Source organism: Bos mutus, chromosome 4, assembly GCF_027580195.1.
Source record: "Bos mutus isolate GX-2022 chromosome 4, NWIPB_WYAK_1.1, whole genome shotgun sequence".
Taxonomy (NCBI): Eukaryota; Metazoa; Chordata; class Mammalia; order Artiodactyla; family Bovidae; genus Bos; species Bos mutus.
Genome location: NC_091620.1, coordinates 108,065,179 through 108,085,635, shown reverse-complemented (window position 1 = coordinate 108,085,635; position 20,457 = coordinate 108,065,179). Strand labels below are relative to the sequence as shown.

General features: G+C 39.5%; 1 protein-coding gene across 2 annotated transcripts in view; it reads right to left on the bottom strand.

Moving 5' to 3' along the window:
• Positions 1–20,457, bottom strand: part of SAMD9 (sterile alpha motif domain containing 9) — a 36,371-nt gene that overhangs the window by 5,638 nt on the left and 10,276 nt on the right. Inside the window, exons 1-2 of one of the 2 annotated variants that reach the window (XM_005902805.3) lie at positions 13,674–14,069; positions 7,127–7,367 (exon numbers count right to left, since the gene is read on the bottom strand). The gene's annotated coding sequence lies outside the window, so the exon portion shown is untranslated. Of the gene's footprint in view, positions 1–7,126; positions 7,368–13,673; positions 14,070–20,457 lie in introns of those variants that run through there. The other variant, XM_070369848.1, reaches the window with a different exon arrangement.

Genomic DNA, 20,457 nt, shown 5'->3' with positions numbered 1-20,457 from the left:
GCACTCTTGAAGCACTTTATATGTTTAAAATTTTAATTGGGTCACCTACTGTTGACACCCATTCTGATCTTTTGTGTCCTGTAATTAAGAAACATAAACAAAATCCTGAGTGGCTTATCAGGCTGGTTGATGAGTTAGAGCTGCAGTCAGGCATACAGGCCCCTCTGCAGCTCTCTGATTGGTGCAAGTGGATGTCACTGACAAGATATCTTGTATTTGTTGATTTCCCTTGGAAAGACCTTAACTTTCATTCTCAAAACCACACAGTGGAGAATGCTGACACTGCAGAGAGGGAGAGAGAGGATATATGAACTTGTATAACTCAGGTCATAAGACCCTTCCACTCTTCTTATATTGTATCCCAAGTGTGTTACCCATCTCTTCCCCCCTGCTTTTTGTTGTGTATTTAATTGATTTAATAAAGATGTGCCTCAAACACCTTAGATTGATCTGTGAGCCATTCAGTTTCATGACTTCTGGGATAGCTTGCTGGGCAGTGAATTTAGAGGTTACTATTACATTCATGTAAATTTTCACATAATAGTTGGTAATAGCTGATTCCTGGGCAGTAGCAAATGGCATTACTATTAGGTGGCATTACTATTTGGTATACAAATGGCAAGCTGCTATTTGGAAAACCATTGGCAATCCGGGTCACAGAAATATAGCAATGGTTAGGGAAAAAAACAATTAGGCAATAGTAGTTAGCTTTAAGTACAACCCCAAAGGGCTCAAAAATGTGAGCTTTAAGTACAGCTTAAATAGTCAGCTTTAAGTACAATCCAAAAATGGCTCCAAAAATGTGAGCCATTCCTATAAAATCACTATGGGAGAATCAAATCAACAAAGAAGAAAAGCCTGGGGGATAGTGGAAAATAGACTATATAGGTACACTTCCATGAAATAATTAGTACACAGGCATATTGCCTACAAGAGGCAGATACAAACTCAGGTTAGTATTTACTTTCCCTTCCAGACATAAAGCTGCCAGACCAATGGCCCAAGGTTAAAGATATTATTCTCTGGTTAGCAATTCCTGTATTCGTATTAAGTGAATAAAAGATACACCTTATCTTTTGCTATATCAACACAAAAACTGGCAAAGATATGCACAATTGATGGAAATTCTTACAATATTATGACAACCAGAAACCACAGAGATGTAATGCCTTGTAAAAAAGGTTAATTAGGTGAAATTTCTTTCAGTAATTTGGCCTGCAGATACTGAGTAGCTCAAATTTAAAATAAGCTGGGGAAAGAGAGAAAGAGAAGAGGTGGGAAATTGTTTTAAGTGCACTAATTTTTAAAGTAAGCCCTTTTGTGGGACTATATCAAACTCAAAAACTATGCATCGAAGGACACAATGAATAGAATGAAAAAGTGACTTATGGAGTGGGAGAAAATATTTGTAAAGCATAGAGCTGATGAGGGGTTAATCTAGAATACGTTAAAAAAAATCTCCTACAACTCAACAACAACAAAACAAATAACCCAATTAAAAGTGAGCAAAAGACTGAAACATTTCTCCAAAGATGATATACAAATGACCAACAAGCACATGAAAAGATGTTCAACATCACTAATCATTCATTTCATTTCAGTTCAGTTCAGTCACTCAGTAATGAATCCCATGAATCGCAGCACGCCAGGCCTCTCTGTCCATCACCAACTCCTGGAGTTCACTCAAACTCATGTCCATTGAGTCAGTGATGCCATCCAACCATCTCATCCTCTGTCGTCCCTTTCTCCTCCTGCCCCCAATCCCTCCCAGCATCAGAGTCTTTGCCAATGAGTCAACTCTTCACGTGAGTTGGCCAAAGTACTGGAGTTTCAGCTTTAGCATCATTAGAGAAATACGAACCTAAAACACAATACTGTATCATTTGACATCTATTATGATGCTGCTGCTGCTGTTGCTAAGTTGCTTCAGTCGTGTCCGACTCTGTGCAACCCTATTATGATGACTACTATTAAAAACCTCCAGAAAATAACATGAATTAGTGAGGACAAGGTGGAGAAATTAAAGGAAACTTTGTGCACTACTGGTGGGAATATGAAAAGATGCAACCTATACAACCTACCTTAAGAGAATGGTGAAGGAAGTTCTCTAAACAGAAAGAAAATAATACGAGAAGGAACCTTGGTATATTAGGAAGGAGAAAAGAACATAGTAAGCAAAAAAGCTAGTAAATATAATAGACTTCTCTTTGGTTTTTAAAACTTATGTTTGATTTTTAAACCACTGTCTGATATGGTTCTAAATGTATTTAGTGAAAATATTTAAGATCATTATACATGACAGGGTTAGGGGATACGAAGATTTCTATGCTTCACTCAAACTGGGAAAAAAAACCCCACTATTGAACTATCATAAGTTATGTATACATAATGTAACATCTACAGAAACCAATAAAAAAGTTATATCAAGTTTCCGTCACACATACGAATTTGACAACTCAAATGAAATGGAACAATTCCTCAAAAAACAAACTTCTGTAGTCCATTTAATATGAAACAGATTATTTGAATGGTCCCATAACTTAAAAGAAAGCTAGATTTTTAATTTTAAAGATCTCCCTACAAAGAAAAATTTCCAGGTCTATATAGATTTACTGAAGAATTCTACCAAACATTTAAAGAATTAACACTGATTTTATATAATCTCTTCTAGAACACAGTAAAAGAGGGAATTCTCAATTCAGTTTGTGAAGCTGGTAGTACCCTACTAGCTAAGCCTCTGCAAACCCAGCCTTGAGGTGAGCTTCAGTAAACCAAGACTCCTGCCTCACCCTAGTAACAAGAAGGTTACCGGAGACCCCAGGCTCAAGGTAGTCTCCTGCAGAATCAGGTTCCTGCCTTACTCCAGGACTGGGCCTGCTCCTATGAACCTAGGCTCTCTGTTTGCCCAGGTGCTGGGCTGGGCTCTATGAACACAGACTCCAGACTGGTTCCTTTGGAGTCAGGCTCCTGGCCTGCCCCAATTCCAGACTGGCTCCTGAGGACCTAGGCACATGGCCAGCCCCAGTGTCAGGCTGCACCTCATGGACCCAACCTTCAGGCCAGTGTCAGCGGCCCCAGGCTATAGGCCAAATTCTCTTGCATCAGTCCATCACCAGGACTTCAGGGGCCAGGGTTACCCCATGGACCCAAATGCCAGCCCACCCTTATAAACCCAAGCACTAGTCTAGCCCAGCCACTGACCCGGGCACCAGGCCTGCCCACTTGAGGATGCCAGCATCAAGCTCATCTTCAGAATCTACCAGACAATTCACCTACAGTCTCTGGACAAGGTGACTGGAGAAGGCCTTTTCCTGCCTAAGCCCAATCTGTGAAGACTGGAAGAGGTGCTTACTTCTTCAAATGTGTAGACAATAATGCAAGGCCACAAGAATTAGGAATAATCAATGAAGCATGACACCATCAAAGGAAATTAATAAAGCTCCAATAAATGACCCTAAAGAAATGAAACTCAATGAACTACCTGATAAATACTTTCAAATAATCTTCATACAAAATCCTGTCAACTACAATAAAACACAGACAAACAAAATTAGTAAAACAATGAATGAACAAAATGAGAGGTTCAACAAAGAAACAGTGACCATTAAAAACAAACAGAAATCCTAGCATTGCAGAACACAATGATTAAATTGAAGAATTCAATAGAAAGCTTCAATAGCGGACTCATCCAAGCAAAAGAATCAGTGAACCTGTGAAGACAATACATTTGAAATTTTCCATTCAGAAGAGCAAAAAAAAAAAAAGAAAAAGAAAAAAGAATGATAAAGTGAAAAAAAAGCCTATGTGCATTATCGGATACCATCAAATGTAACAATCCATTCATTGTTGGAATCCAAAGAGAAGAGAGGAAGAAAAAGGCAGAAGGTTTATTTAATGAAATCATGGCTGATATGACCCAGCAATCCCACTGCTGGGCATACACACTGAGGAAACCAGAATTGAAATAGACATGTGTACCCCAATGTTCATTGCAGCACTGTTTACAATAAGCTAGGACATGGAAGCAACCTAGATGTCCACTGGCAGATGAATGGATAAGAAACTTGTGCTACATATACACAATGGAGTATTACTCAACTATAAAAAAGAACGCATTTGAGTCAGTTCTAATGAGGTGGATGGAACTGGAGCCTACTACACAGAGTGAAGTAAGACAGAAAGAAAAACACCAATACAGAATATTAACACATATATATGGAATTTAGAAAGATGGTAATGACAACCCTATATGCAAGACAGCAAAAGAGACACAGATGTAAAGAACAGACTTTTGGACTCTGTGGGACTCTGAGGGTGGGATGATTTGAGAAAATAGCATTGAAACATGTATATTACCATATGTGAAATAGATTGCCAGTCCAATTTCAATGCATGAAACAGGGCACTGAAAGCCAGAGCACTGGGACAACCCGGAGGGATGGAGTGGGGAGAGAGACATTAGGGGGGGTTTGAGAAGGGGGGACACGTGTACATCCATGGCTGATTCATGTCAATGTATGGCAAAAACCACCACAATATTGTAAAGTAATTAGCCTCCAATTAAAATTAAAAAAAAAAAAAAAAAAAGTCTGTGAACTTCCCAATTGTTTGTGGGGGTGGGGGGGAGGGGTAGAGATTTGGACATTGAAGTTCCTGAAGCTCATAGATTTCCCCAAGAGTTCTGATACAAAAAGATCTTCTCTAAAACACATAATAAGACTAAAATCAAAGACAAAGAATTTTAAATGCAGCAAGAGAAAAAAAATCCCACCTACATGGGAACTCACATAAGACTATCAACAGATTTCTCAGCAGAAATCTTACAGGCCAGTAGAGAGTGGGATGACATATTCAAAGTGCTAAAAGACAAGCGTTAACCATGAATACTTACGAAACTTTCAAGTTGTCCTTCAGAAATGAAGGAGAGATAAGGACTTTCCCAGACCAAAACAAACAAACTGTAGAGTTAGTCACCACTAAACCTATCTTACAAGAAATGCTAAAGGGAGGCCTTTGAGTTGTAACAAAAATACGCTGACAAATGAAAAGAATATGGAAGTATGACACTTACTGTAATGGTGAAAATATAGTCAAATCCAGAACATGCTAGTACTGTAATGGTGGCAGATAAATCACTTTTAACTCTGATGTAAAAGTAAAAGACAAAAGTACTAAGAAATAACTGTGAGTAAAATAATGTGTTTATGGATACAATATGAATAAAAGATGTAAACCGTGGCATTAATAACACAAAATGTGGAGGGAGAAGTTAAAGTGTAGAGTTTTTGTATGTGGGTGAAGTTGTTATAAACTTAAAATAGACTGTTATATCTATAGGATAAATAATGTAAAGCTTCATGATTACTACAAGTTAAAAACCTGTAGTAGATATACAAAGGGCTTCCCAGGTGGTACTAGTGGTAAAGAACCTGTCTGCCAATGCAGGAGACTTAAGAGACTTGGGTTTGGTCCCTGGGTCAGGAAGATCCCTTGGAGGAGGGCATGGCAACCCACTCCAGTACTCTTGCCTGGAGAATCCCAGGGATGGGGGAACCTGGCAGGCTACAGTCCATAGGGTTGCAGAGTTGGACATGACTGAAGCAACTTAGCACACAAGCATGCACAGATATACAAAACATAAAAAGAAAGGGGTCAAAGCATACCTCTACAAAAAGTCATCAAATCACACAGGAAGACAGCAAGAGAGGAAGGAAGGAAGAAACAAAGGAATTACAAAACAGCCAGAAAACAACAAACAGAACGGCAACAGCAAATCCTGTGTGCATGTGTGCACAGTCACTCAGTCGTGTCTGACTCTTTGCAACCCCATGGGCTGTAGACACTAGGCTCCTCTGTCCATGAGATATTCCAGGCAAGAATATTGGAGTAGGTTACCATTGCCTGCTCCAGGAGATCTTCCTGACCCTGGGATCAAATCCATGTCTCTTGCATCTCCTGGAGAGATTCTTTACCTCTTTACCTATCAATAATTACTTTTAAATATGAAAGAATTAAATTATCCAATCAAAAGATAGAGTGTGTCTGAATGGATTAAAAAAAAAATCAGATCTGACAGTGATATGCTATCTTTTCAAGAGACTCATTTTAGACTTAAGGACATACATGCAGTGAAAGTGAAGGGATAGAAAGACATATTCCAGGCAAATAGCAACGAGAAGAAGACAGGAGTTGTTACAATTAGACAAGATGGACTTTAAGTCAAAATAGTCAAAAGAGACAAAGAAAGTTACTATATAATGATAAAGCAGTCAATTCATCAAGATGATAATATATAATGCACCAAAATTTAGGTACTTCAGTGTACCTAAAAATAAAGCAAGTATTAGTAAAACTAAATGGGAGGAACAGACATATACAATAATAGTAGGTGACTTCAATATCCCAGTTTTAACAATGGATAGATCATTCAGACAAAATATCTATCAGGAAACAGCATACCTAAACAACACCATAGGTCAGATGGATCTAACAGACATATTCAGTACATTCCATCCAAGAGCAACAGCATACACATTCTTTCAACGTACACATGGAACATTTTCCAGGATAGATCTTACATTAGTTCACATGAGAAGTCTTAACAAATTTAAGAAGCTTGAAGTCCACATCAAGTGTCTTTTCTGACCACAATGAAATGAAACTAGAAATCAATAATAGAAGGAAAGTTGTATAATTCATAAATATGTGGAAGTTAAATAACATACTTCTGACCAACCATTTGGTCAAAGAATAAGTCAAAAGGGATATCAAAAAATATCTCAAGACAAATAAAAGTGGAAACACAACACACCAAAACTTATGAGATGCAGCACAAACAGTTCTAAGAGAATAGTTAATAGTGACAAAGGCCTACATTACGAAAGATCGCAAATAAGCAGCCCAATGTTATACCTCAAGGACAAACTCAACCTAAAGTTCACAGAAGGAATGAAATAATAAAATCAGAGAAGGAATAAGTGAAATAGAAACTAGAAGAACCATGGAAAAAGTCATATTTTCCCACTGCCAGACCTCTGGACTGGAAGGACTGATGTGGGGCTCAGAATCTCACTCCCATGAGAAAACCTGTGTAATATAATTATTCTCTTATCTGTGTGTCACCCACCTGGGGGGATAGGCTTTAGTTGTTATATCTTTAGTTGTAGAGGATCTTCTCTCGTAGGTTTCAGTGTTTTTCAATGACAGTTGTTCTGCAGATAGTTCTTCAGATGGTGATTTGGGTGTGTTCAGGAGGTGAGCTTAGGGTCCTTCTACTCCACTATATTCAAAAGAAGATCTTTGCGTCAATACCAAGTTTCTTAAAAGTAGTTTGTATCTCGAAGCAGCAGGGCATGAAGGAAATAACACTGCAAAGAGAAAAGAAGACCAGCCAAATCAGTGACGGAGCCATCAATCTTCTCTTGCTACTAAGAGCTATTGTTTTGTAACATAAACAAAATTGACAAACCTTGAGCTAGATTCAGAAACAAGTAGAGAAAACTCAAATATATAAAGTTACAAATGAAAGAGAGATGTTACAACTGATATCACAGAAATGCAGAGAATATTAAGAGACCACTGTGAACATTTATATGCCCCAAATTGGACAATGTAGAATAAACAAATAAATTCTTAGAAACATACAAACCATCAAGACTGAATCATGAATAAAGAATCTGAACAGACCAATGAGTAAGGAGTTTGAATTAGTAACTGAAACCTCCCAGACCAATAATGAGTAAGCAGTTTGGACTGGTAATTGAAACCTCACCAAAAAGGAAAAATCTCACACCTCATGGCTTCACCAGTGAATTCTGCCAAATATTTAAAGAAGAATTAATGTTAATTCTTCTTAAATTCTTCCAGAAAACAGAAAAGGAGGGAACAGTTATAAGTACGTTTTATGAGGCCAGCCTAATGATGATACCAAGGCCACTTAAGGACAATACAAGAAAAAGGAAATTACAGACCAATATCACTGATGAACATACATGTTAAGAATCATCAACAAAATACAAACAAATGTAACTCAACAGAACATTATAAGCATTATAAAGATCATATACCATAATCAAATGGGATTTATCTCTGGGATGGAAGAATGGTTCAAGATATGCAAATCAATAAATGCAACATACCACATTAAAAGAATGAAGGATAAAAACCATATGATCATCTCAATAGATCCAGAAAGAGTATTTGATGAAATTCTTTACTTGTACTATATGATAAAAATTCAACAAATTTGGTATAGAAGGGTTGGGGGTTATTACCTAAATGCAACAAAGGCCATATATGACAAGCGCATGGCTAACATCATACTCAGTAGTGAAAAACTGAATGCTTTTCCTCTAAGATCAAGACAAGAATTCCCACTCCCAGCACTTTCCTTCTATATAAAACTAAAAGTCCTAGCCAGAGCAATTAGCAGAAAAATAAATAAAGGCCTCCAAACAGGAAAAGGAAGCAGCAAAATTGTTTCTGTTTGCAAAGATATTATACACAGAAAACCTTGTGTGTGTGCTGAGTTGCTCAGCTGTGACTCTTTGAGACCCCATGGACTATAGGCCGCCAGAATCCTTTGTCTGTGGGGATTCTCCAAGCAAGAATAATGGAGTGGGTTGCCATGCTCTCCTCTAGGGGGCTTCCTAACCCAGTGATTGGACCCAGGTCTCCTGCATTGGAGACAGATTCTTTACCATCTAAGCCTCCAGGGAAGCCCATAAAACCTTCAGTTCAGTTCAGTCACTCAGTCATGTCCGACTCTTTGCGACCCCATGAATCGCAGCATGCCAGGCCTCCCTGTCCATCCCCAACTCCTGGAGTTCACTCAGACTCACATCCATCGAGTCAGTGATGGCGTCCAGCCATCTCATCCTCTGTCGTCCCCTTCTCCTCCTGCCCCCAATCCCTCCCAGCATCAGAGTCTTTTCCAATGAGTCAACTCTTCGCATGAGGTGGCCAAAGTACTGGAGCTTCAGCTTTAGCATCATTCCTTCCAAAGAACACTCAGGACTGATCTCCTTCAGAATGGACTGGTTGGATCTCCTTGCAGTCCAAGGGACTCTCAAGAGTCTTCTCCAACACCACAGTTCAAAAGCATCAATTCTTTGGTGCTCAGCTTTCTTCACAGTCCAACTCTCACATCCATACATGACCACTGGAAAAACCATAGCCTTGACTACACAGACCTTTGTTGGCAAAGTAATGTCTCTGCTTTTCAATATGCTGTCTAGGTTGGTCATAACTTTCCTTCCAAGGAGTAAGTAAAACCTTAGAAACTACCACCAAAAAAAAAGAGAAAGCCTTTAGAACAAACAAACAAAAAAAAACAAATTAGGAAAAGGTACAGGATACAAAATCAGTATTAAAAAGCTACATTTCTATACACTAACACTAACTATAAACTATCTGAAAAAAATTAAAATGAGCTCACTTACAGTAGCACAAAAATTACTCAGGGATACATTTAAATAAGGAGGTGAAAGATCCATACACTGAACACTGTGAAACACTGATGAAAGAAACTGAAGAAGACACAAATAAATGGAAAGGTATCCTGTGTTACGAATTAGAAGAATATTATTAAAATGTTTATACTACCCAAATCAATTAGAGATTCAATGCAATAGTTCTAAAATTTCCAATGAAATTTTTCACAAAAAAACAAAACAAAAAAAGCCTAAAATTCATATGGAACTACAAAAGACCCATGAAAAAGTGATCTTGAGTAGAAAACACAAATTGCTTAAAGACTTAACTCTAAGACCTGAAACCAAAAAACTATAGATGAAAATAGAGGAAAATCTTCTTGACATCAGTCTGAGCAACAAGCTTTGGATATGACCCCAAAAACACAAACAATAAAAGCGGACATAGACAAATGGGCTGCAAACTAAAAACTTCTGCACAGCAAAAGGAACAATGCACAGAATGAAAAGGCCCCTATGGAATGAGAGAAAATACTGGCAAACCCTATCTCTTCAGTTCAGTTCAGTCGCTCAGTCATGTCCAGGTCTTTGCGATTCCATGGACTGCAGCACTTCAGGCTTCCCTGTCCTTCACCAACTCCTGGAGTTTGCTCAAACTCATGTCCATTGAGTCGGTGATGTCATCCAACCATCTCATTCTCTGTCGCCCCCTTCTCCTCCAAAATACATAAGGAACTCAAACTACTCAATAGCAAGAAAACAAACAGTCTAATTTGAAAAATAAACTAAGAACCCAAACAGACATTTCTCAAACGAAGACACGCAAATGGCCAACAGATATAGGAAAAAAGTGTTTAACATCACTAATCATCAGGGAAATCAAAATCACAATGAGGTAACCCCGTCACACTTATTAGATGGCTATTATTCAAAACAAAACTGATAGCGAGAGCTGGTGAGGATGTGAAGAAAACACTTGTACATTGCTAGTGGCGATGTAAACTGGTACAGCCATTATGGAAAACAGTATGGAGATTCCTCAAAAAATTAAAAACAGAATTACTCTGTGATCCAGCAATCTCACTTCTGACTATATGTCAGAAAGAAATGAAATAAATATTTTGAAGGGACAGTTGCATGCCCACATGCACTGTAGCAAATAAACATATTTACAATAGCTATGAGAAAGAAGGAAATCCTTCTATTTGTGACAATATAGATGAAACTGAAGGACATTATGCTAAGCGAAATAAGACAGAAAGAGAAAGACAATTACTGTATGAGCTCACTTATATGTGGAATCTAAGAAAACAACCACTTCCCCTTCAAAGTTGAACTCAGACAACAGAGGTTACCAGGTGCTGGAGTGGGGAAGGGGATGGAAAAACTGAAAGTGAGGGGAAGGAAAACCATATTCTGCACAAATTGAAACAAGAAAAGCTGGAGTAGCAATACTTTTATCAGATAAAATATACTTTAAAAGAAAGACTATAACAAATGACAAGAAATAAAGAACAGTGCATAAAGATAAATCAATACAACAAGAAGAGGTAACAATTGAAAATATAGATACACCCAACATGAAAACAAAGTGTTAGTCGCTCAGTCATGTCTGACTCTTTGCGACTCCATGGACTGTAGCCTGCCATGGTCCTCTGTCCGTGGAATTCTCCAGGCAAGAATACTGGAGTGGGTAGCCATTCCCTTTTCCAGGGCATCTTCCTGACCCAAGGATCGAACCTGGGTCTCCTACATTGTAGGTGGATTCTTTACGCCTGAGTCACTAGGGAAGCCCAACATAGGAACGAACACCTAAATACATGCAGCAAATATTAACAAACATAAAGCAAGAAATTGAAACTAATACAACAGTATTATGGGACTTTGGCATTCCACTTATATCAGTGGACAGATTATCCAGACAGAATATCAATAAAGAAACACTGGCCTTAAACAATACACTAGATGGGAAAGGATCATAAATATGATCAAGTGGGATTTATCCCAGCAATGCAGGAATGGTTCAAAATCTGTAAATCAATCAATGTGAAAGATCATATTAACAAGTTGAATAATAAAAATGATCTGATCAACTCAAAAGATTCAATAAAAGTTTTTGACAATCCATTTATGATTAAAAAAACTCTCAATATAGCGGGTGTGGATGGAAGGTGTGCCGTGCTTAGTCGCTCAGTCGTGTCCGACTGTCTGCGACCCCGTGGACTGTAGCCCACCAGGCTGCTCTGTCCATGGAAATCTCTAGGCAAAAGTACTGGAGTGGGTTGCCATGCCCTCCTCCAGGGGATCTTCCCGACCCAGGGAACATATATCAACATAATAAGAACCATATATAACAAACCTACAGTCAACATCAAACTAGTGGTGAAAAGCTGAAAGCATTCCCTCTAAGATCAGGAATAAGACAAGGATGGCTACTCTTGCTACTTTTATTTAACATAGCATTGGAAATACTAGTGACGGCAATTAAACAAGAAAAAGAAATAAAAGTCATCCAAACTGGATATGAAGAAGTAAGACTGTCCTTGGAATTCTACCCACATAACACTATGTATAGAAGATAACATAACACTATGTATAGAAGATAACATAACACTATGTATAGAAGATAACATAACACTATGTATGCTGCTGCTGCTAAGTCACTTCAGTCGTGTCCAACTCTGTGTGACCCCATAGACGGCAGCCCATCAGGCTCCCCCGTCCCTGGGATTCTCCAGGCAAGAACACTGGAGTGGGTTGCCATTTCCTTCTCCAATGCAGGAAAGTGAGAAGTGAAAATGAAGTCGCTCAGTCGTGTCCGACTCTTAGCAACCCCATGGACTGCAGCCCACCAGGCTCCTCCGTCCATGGGATTTTCCAGGCAAGAGTGCTGGAGTGGGGTGCCATTGCTTTCTCCAATACTATGTATAGAAGAACCTAAAATGCCACCAAAAAAACTATTAGAACTAATAAATGAATTCAGTAAAATTGCAGGATGTAAAATTAATATACGGAAATCTGTTGTGTTTCTATATATTAACAACAGACTATCAGAAGAGAAATAAAACAATCGCATTTATACTTGCATCAAAAATAATAAATGGGTAGGAATAAATCTAAGGAGGTAAAAGACCTGTACTCTGGGAACCACGTGACACTGATCCAACAAAACGGATGGAGAGATAGAGCGTGTCCATGTGCTGGAAGAATTTGTTGTTAAAATGGCCATACGACCCAAGGCAATCGACAGATTCAATGCAATCCTTATCAAAATAGCAAAGGCATTTTTCACAGAGCTAGAACAAATAGTTCTAAAATTTGTATGGAACCATAAAAGACCCTGAAGTATTTTTCTCTAATATAGTAAGTAGGAAGAAGAAAACACAGACATTTGAATGTTTCCTACACCGAAATACATGATTTTCCCATTGCATATGCAGATGAAATTTGCAAAAATAATTTTTCAATTCTATATACTTTACTAAAACTGTCCCTAAAATTTGGTTCTGAGCTTTTTAGCAACTAGTATTTAAAAAAGGAACTTGTTAATTGATTGTTAGTTGATTGATCAAACACATATATATTTATCAGCTGTAGGGTTAACTTTAGGGCTGGTTCGTGTTTCTAAAGGAAAAGGGAATTGAAGAGTAGGGTTTTAATCAGAACTGTATTTCCCTCACCCTCTGGTACTACCTTGTTCCTTATTTTGGAGAAAATCAGACATGAACCCAAGATTTCTATCAGGAAAGAGGAAGGCTGTTATAATTTCAAGTAGTTTGTCTTCCTGTAGTCTGTCTACAACTCGAGCACTATTTCTGTCTCTGTTTATAATACATATCATCTGACACTAATATCTGAAGATTTATCAGGGAGTTTTATTTTCTGGCAACTCCTTAGAGTAGATTTGTAGAAAGTACATTTTTAAAATTTCATTATAGGTTCTTTTTGAAGATGCTGCTAACGCCATGGGGGAGTTAATCAATAAAAATACCTCTAAAGGAAAAGTGCCTTTAGTTTTCAACTGCATCTTTTATGGAATGTTGTGACTCCTTTTCAATTAATATAAAGCACACAGTGTCACAACAGTGAACAGTCTAGGCTAAAAAAAAATTAGGCTTAAAATATTATTTTTTGGAATACATTTCAATTTTCTAATTGAGAAGTAGATTCCTTCCTACTCAATAAAATGATGCTATAGATAGTAATAATACAGTTAATAAGCCCAATAGATATTGTACTCACCCAGATTTTTCTTGCAAAGTTCTTCTACATAAATGACAGGAAAAACATGTATTTCGGTGTAGGAGGCATTCAAATGTCTGTGTTTTCTTCTTACTGCTAGGTTACAGAAAAATACTTTTTTTTTCTAGTCAGGTTTTTTTGCACTTTTCTCCTCTGCTTCCACTTCAGTCTGAGCTCTAATTGGCTCAGAAATGGCAGTATTTCTCAGTATGGGTGTGCCGAAACTGGAAGGTGGGGAGAAGGAAGTCTGCAGATTTGATTTCAGTTTCGTTTCTTGAGATCTGCAGTTACTGTGACTTTTTTCTCTCTCTGAAAGGAGTCCTTCAGTAAACCATTACTCATCCACCTTTCTGGTGTGTGTGGTTAGAATTCAAAGGTTAAAATCTACTCTTTGCTTGAGACTTTTGAGGGCTGCCAAGAGCCCAGAGCTTGAGTAGGACTTTAAGCTGGCATTTCACTGGTTTTCTTGGGTGCACTATCCACCTGTCTCTGTTTTCCCAAAGAGAATGTAAAGGAGTGGCTTCCACGGCCTTTTTGGAGCTCCTAGGGACTTCCCAGGTGGTACTAGTGGTAAAGAACCCACCTACAAAGCAGGAGACAAGAGATGTGGTTAGATCCCTAAGCGGAGAAGATCCCTTGGAGGAGGAAATGGCAGCCCACTCCAGTATTCTTGCCTGGAGAAGCTCATGGACGGAAGAGCCTGGTCAGTTACAGTCCATGGGGTCGCAAAGAGCTGGACGTGAATAAGCGACTCAGCACGTTCATGTTCACATGAATGCCAAAGCCCTCCAGGTTAGTTCTGCAGAGCGGACCAGGGTAGGGCAGGGCCCCCAGTGGCCACCCTGCTGGGATTCATCTTTTCTAACGTCTGACTCAGTGACAGGCACAGAACTGCCTGAGAGTGGCAAAGATAGTTAGCCTTTAAAAAATTAAAAGCAAGTGGCACGGCTTTCTTGGAGGCTCAGTGGTAAAGAATCCACCTGTCAATGCAGGAGACACAGTTTTGACCCCTGGTCTGGGAAGATTCCCCACACTGCAGAGCAACTAAGCCCGTGAGCTACAACTACTGAGCCCACATTCTGCAACCGCTGAAGCCCGCGTGCCCCAGAGCCTGCGCTCCGCAACAAGAGAGGCCACCACAATGAGAAGCCGGAGAGCCTCAACTAGAGAGAGTAGCCCCGGCTCATGGTGACTAGAGAACAGGTGCACAGCAATGAAGACCCAGTGTAACTAAAGACAAATAAAAATTCTAAAAAGAAAAAAAAAAAATTAATAGCAAGTGTTAACATGTATTATGTGAACTCAATTAGCTCTTGGCTTCCACAGACTGGCTTCATATGTTTTTTAAGCATTTATTGGGCATAATGTATGTACGGACACTGTTGTGCTTTCTACCACTTATTTCCTCTTCACCACAATCCTCTGAGGTAGATGCTATTATTATTTCCATTTTACAGCCAAAGAAACTGAGGCACAAACTGTTACATAATCTCTCTCTCCCCTCTTGCCTCCCTCCTCCTTTCTCTCCAATATGTGCTACTGGTTTTGCTTCTCTAGAGAACCTTGCCTAACACAAAGAGGTTGCAAAAATTAACTGATGCTCTGCTCTCCATACTCAGTTTTATTCCCCTGGCTTGTCTCATTGCTCAGATTCCCTGTGAGGCCAGGTTTCAGTCTTCAGCAATCCTTCTCATCTATCCTGTGTCTCTCTCCGCATGCTGCCTCTCTGACTACCCAGACAGTGCTTCTCCAATTCTTTCTTAGACCGTTTCCCCCTTAAGGAGGAGGATTTCAAAATAGTTGTCCTCACCCTTGAAATTGTACTATTACAGATATACTGCATGAATGTATCTATATCTGTGCCCTATACATAAACAAGGGCATCAAAGGTCATCAGGGAACTGAAAATTCAAACAATGAAATACACACCTATTAGAATGGCTGAAATCCGCTAACACCACCAAAGGCTAGTGAGGATGTTAGAGCAATAGGAACTCTCGTTTATTGCTAGTGGGAATGCAAAATGGTGCAGCCATTTTGGAAGACAGCTTAATGGTCTCTTACAAAACTAAACCTTCCTTTACCATATGATCCAGCAATCACATTCCTTGGTATTTGCCCAGAGGAGTTGAAAACTTGTGTCTACAAAAACACCTGTACACAAAAGCTTATAGCAGCTTTGTGTATAAATGCCAAAGCTTGGAAGCAACCAAGATATCCTTTAGTATGGTGAATGGATAAATAAACTGGTACAACCAGACAATGGAATCTTCATTCAGTGCTGAAAAGAAGTGAGCTGTCAAGCAATAAAAAGATATGAAGGAAACTTAAATGCATATTACTTAGTGAAAGTAGTTAATCTGAACAGGCTACATACTATATGATTCCAACTATATTGTATTCTGGAAAAGGCAAAACTTTGGAGACAGCAAAAAGATCAGTGTTTGCCAGGAGTTTGGGAGGAGTGAGGAATAAATTGGTGGAGCATAGGGGATTTTTATGACAACTAAATTATTCTATATGACACTATAATGGTTGATATATGCCATTACATACGTATTTGCCAAAACCCATGGAAGATACAACAGCAAGACTGAACCATAAGCTGAACTACGGAGTGTGGGTGATGATGTGTTAATGTAAGTTCATCAATTGTAACAAATGGGCTACCCCGGTGAGGGATGTTGATAGTGGGGGAGGTTGTATTAATATATATGTGAGGGCAGAGGGTAGTTGGGAAATCTCTGTATCTTCTCAATTTTGCTATGAACCAAAAACTGCTCTAAAAATGTGGTCTATTTTAAAGAAAGGCCTGATTTTTTTAAATTTCTTTTTTTTTTTTTTTTGCTTCTAAGAAGCAGTTTTTACTCCTTGGAGGTAAGTTGAGAATGCATGACCTAGATGTGCATGTACTGTTTGCCTGGATTCCTCCTTACTTCACCCACCCTGTTGGTTCAGTCCTGCTATTGCATATGAATTTCTTGGGCCAACTGTTTCCTCAAGCAGTCCTGTAGAAAACGGAACCAGTTATGTCTGTCCACCTGAGGGGGTAGACTCTGCCAGTGAATTCTGATGTTTTCCAGCTCCTCCTCTTCTTCTGAGCTTTAAGATCTCAGTCTGGTTCTTCAACCATCAGCCCTATTCCTCTGAATAATTCTGGGATGTGACCTGTCTCACTGGTGGTCATGATCTATATTTGAGAGGAATTCTTTGCTATAGATTGAGGGAAGTTCCTTCTCCCTTCCAGGCCTTCTTTTAAACTCTGTTGGAGTGAGATTTTGTTATCTTTAAAAAATTATTTCAATAATTCAAAGACTGAGGATCCCTTTAAGAGTGTTCAAAGTTAAGCTCCCTGGATACTATCTGATCAGGGTTTCTCTTTTAACTCATTTGGGGTCCTTATGCACTAATAAAATTATTATAATTGAGCAAGCACAGAAAAATTGGTCATGATCTAGAAATGCTCTATAGAATAGCTCATGCTTTAATTCCATGCTCTTGTTTTTATATAAAATTTCTCTTAGGAACAAAACCTCCAAAAGTTTTACATTTGATCATGTTCCTCTTTCTCTCAGATGAAGGAAGTATTACAATACCAAGAAGCCTCTTAGCTCATGAGACAGGATTTTTGCAAGCATCCGGAATACATTACCCTTGTTGTCACTGATTCAGAGTAATTAGGACTGAGAGTCATTTGGGGGTGGGGAGTGTTTTTTGTTATTGTTTAAAAACTTTTAGGGCTTCCCTTGTGGCTCAGTTGGTAAAGAATCAGCCTGCAGTGCAGGAGACCTGGGTTCAATCCTTGGGTTGGGAAGATCCCCTGGAGAGGGGAACAGTTACTCACTCTAGTATTCTGGCCTGGAGAATTCCATGGACTAAGCAAGAGAGTTCCAGAAAAACATCTACTTCTGCTTTATTGACTATGCCAAAGCCTTTGATTGTGTGGGTCACAATAAACTGTGGAAAATTCTGAAAGAGATGGGAATACCAGACCACCTGACCTGCCTCTTGAGAAACCTATATGCAGGTCAGGAAGCAACAGTTAGAACTGGACATGAAACAACAGACTGGTTCTAAATAGGAAAAGGAGTATGTCAAGGCTGTATGTTGTCACACTGCTGATTTAACTTCTATGCAGAGTACATCATGAGAAACGCTGGGCTGGAAGAAGCACAAGCTGGAATCAAGATTGCTGGGAGAAATATCAATAACCTCAGATATGCAGATGACACCATCCTTATGGAAGAAAGTGAAGAGGAACTAAAAAGCCTCTTGATGAAAGTGAAAGAGGAGAGTGAAAAAGTTGGCTTAAAGCTCAACACTCAGAAAACTAAGATCATGGCATCTGGTCCCATCACTTCATGGGACATAGATGGGGCAACAGTGGAAACAGTGCCTGACTTTATTTTTTTGGGCTCCAAAATCACTGCAGATGGTGACTGTAGCCATGAAATTAAAAGATGCTTACTCCTTGGAAGGAAAGTTATGACCAACCTAGATAGCATATTCAAAAGCAGAGACATTACTTTGCCAACAAAGGTCCATCTAGTCAAAGCTATGGTTTTTCCTGTGGTCATGTATGGGTGTGAGAGTTGGATTGTGAAGAAAGCTGAGTGCTGAAGAATTGATGCTTTTGAACTGTGGTGTTGAGAAGACTCTTGAGAGTCCCTTGGACTGCAAGGAGATCCAACCAGTCCATTCTGAAGGAGATCAGCCCTGGGATTTCTTTGGAGGGAATGATGCTAAAGCTGAAGCTCCAGTACTTTGGCCACCTCATGTGAAGAGTTGACTCATTGGCAAAGACTCTGATGCTGGGAGGGATTGGGGGCAGGAGGAGAAGGGGACGACAGAGGATGAGATGGCTGGATGGCATCACCGACTCAATGGACGTGAGTTTGGGTGAACTCCGGGAGTTGGTGATGGACAGGGAGGCCTGGCGTGCTGCGATTCATGGGGTCACAAAGAGTCGGACACGACTGAGTGACTGAACTGAACTGAAAAACTTTTAAAAACATGTATTCATTTGTTCTTGGCCGTGCTGAGTCTTTGCTGCGGCGCGTGGGCTTTCTTAGTCCTGGTGTGCAGGTTTCTCACTGCGTGGCTTCTCTTGTTGCGGAGCACGGTCTCTAGGGCACGAGGGCCTAGCAGCTGTGTCTCGCCGGCTCTAGAGTGTGGGCTCAGTAGTTGCAGCGCACGGGCTTAGTTACCCCACGGCATGTGGAGTCTCCCTGGACCAGGGATCAAACCCGTGTTCCCTGCATTGGCAGGTAGATTCTTAACCACTGGACCACCAGGGAAGTCCTAGTATTTTTAAGACAGTAATATTTATGGTATATTTTTCTAATTAAAAGACTAATATGTGTCCAATTAAAAAATCAGAAACATCTAGGAAAAAAAAGATCTACTTGACTTCTATCCCTTGTTCACAGTTATTAACATTTTGGGTATACAAGCTCACTCTTTTATAATCTCTCAGCAAAATATTTGCCAACAGAAGCATGTCATAATATTTTGTTCTCCCACTCATCAAACTATAGCTTCTGTTTCCTCACATCATGAACTAGAGTTTCACAGCACAATTTCTTTGGAAAATTTTAAATACAAAGTCAACAGGACAGCATAATGAACACTGTATCCACACTCAGCTTCAGAGCGATTGACTTTCTGCTATTCTCCCTCTCTTTTTTTACATTCAGTTACTCTTATTTCAGCTATACTTGGTGAGTGAAGTCGCTCAGTCGTGTCCGACTCTTTGCGACCCCGTGGACTGTAGCCCACCAGGCTCCTCCGTCCATGGGATTCTCCAGGCAAGAATACTGGAGTGGGTTGCCATTTGCCCTGAGATAAAACTGGAGTGCACATATATTAAATGTAAAATTTTACCAAACCACCCCAATCTAGACACAGAACATTTCTGTCACTCCCTGTCCCTTCTCAGTCACTACTAACCCCCTCCAGAGGAAACCATTCTTAGGTGGCGCTAGTGGTAAAGAACCCTCTTGCCAATGCAGAAGATATAAGAGACATGGGTTTGATCCCTGGGTCGGGAAGATCCCCTGGAGGAGGGCATGGCAACCCACTCTAGTTCTCTTGCCTGGAGAGTCCCGTGGGCAGAGGAGCCTGGCAGGCTACAGTCCACAGGTCACAAAGAGTCAGACACTACTGAAGTGACTTGGCACACTCACACTCACACACACACACACACACACACACACACACACACACGGATTAGCTTAACCTTATCTGAGAATTGAAATACTAGAATCATATAGAATATACTCCTCTGTGACTGGCTTCTTTATTCAGTATAATGTCATTGAGATTGGTCTGAATGTTGCCTGCCTCCATAGCTTCTTTCTTTTTATTGTTGAATAGTATTCTGTTTTATTAACATGCCACATTTTGTTTATCCAATTTTCTTTTAATAGACATTTGAGCTATTTCCATTTTTGGCAGTCACACAGAAAGCTGCTATGACTATTTCTGCACAAGTCTTATGCAGACATGTATGTTCACTTCTCTTAGGTTAACAGCCCTGGCAAGGAATTGCTCGATCAAATATCAATAGCTGCGTGTTTAACTTTTTAAGAAACTATCAAGCCTTCATCCAAACTCGTACCAGAAGCAATACTCTTTAAGGCATGGTGAGTCTTCACATCAGATCCCTCTCTCAGTCAAAGTGAAATCAGGAACTGGTGTAATCTCACCCGGTAAGTTTAGGAATAAAGAAATAATGATACTCAGCATATCTGTATCAAGAGTCTGAGACTGCCAAATATCACAA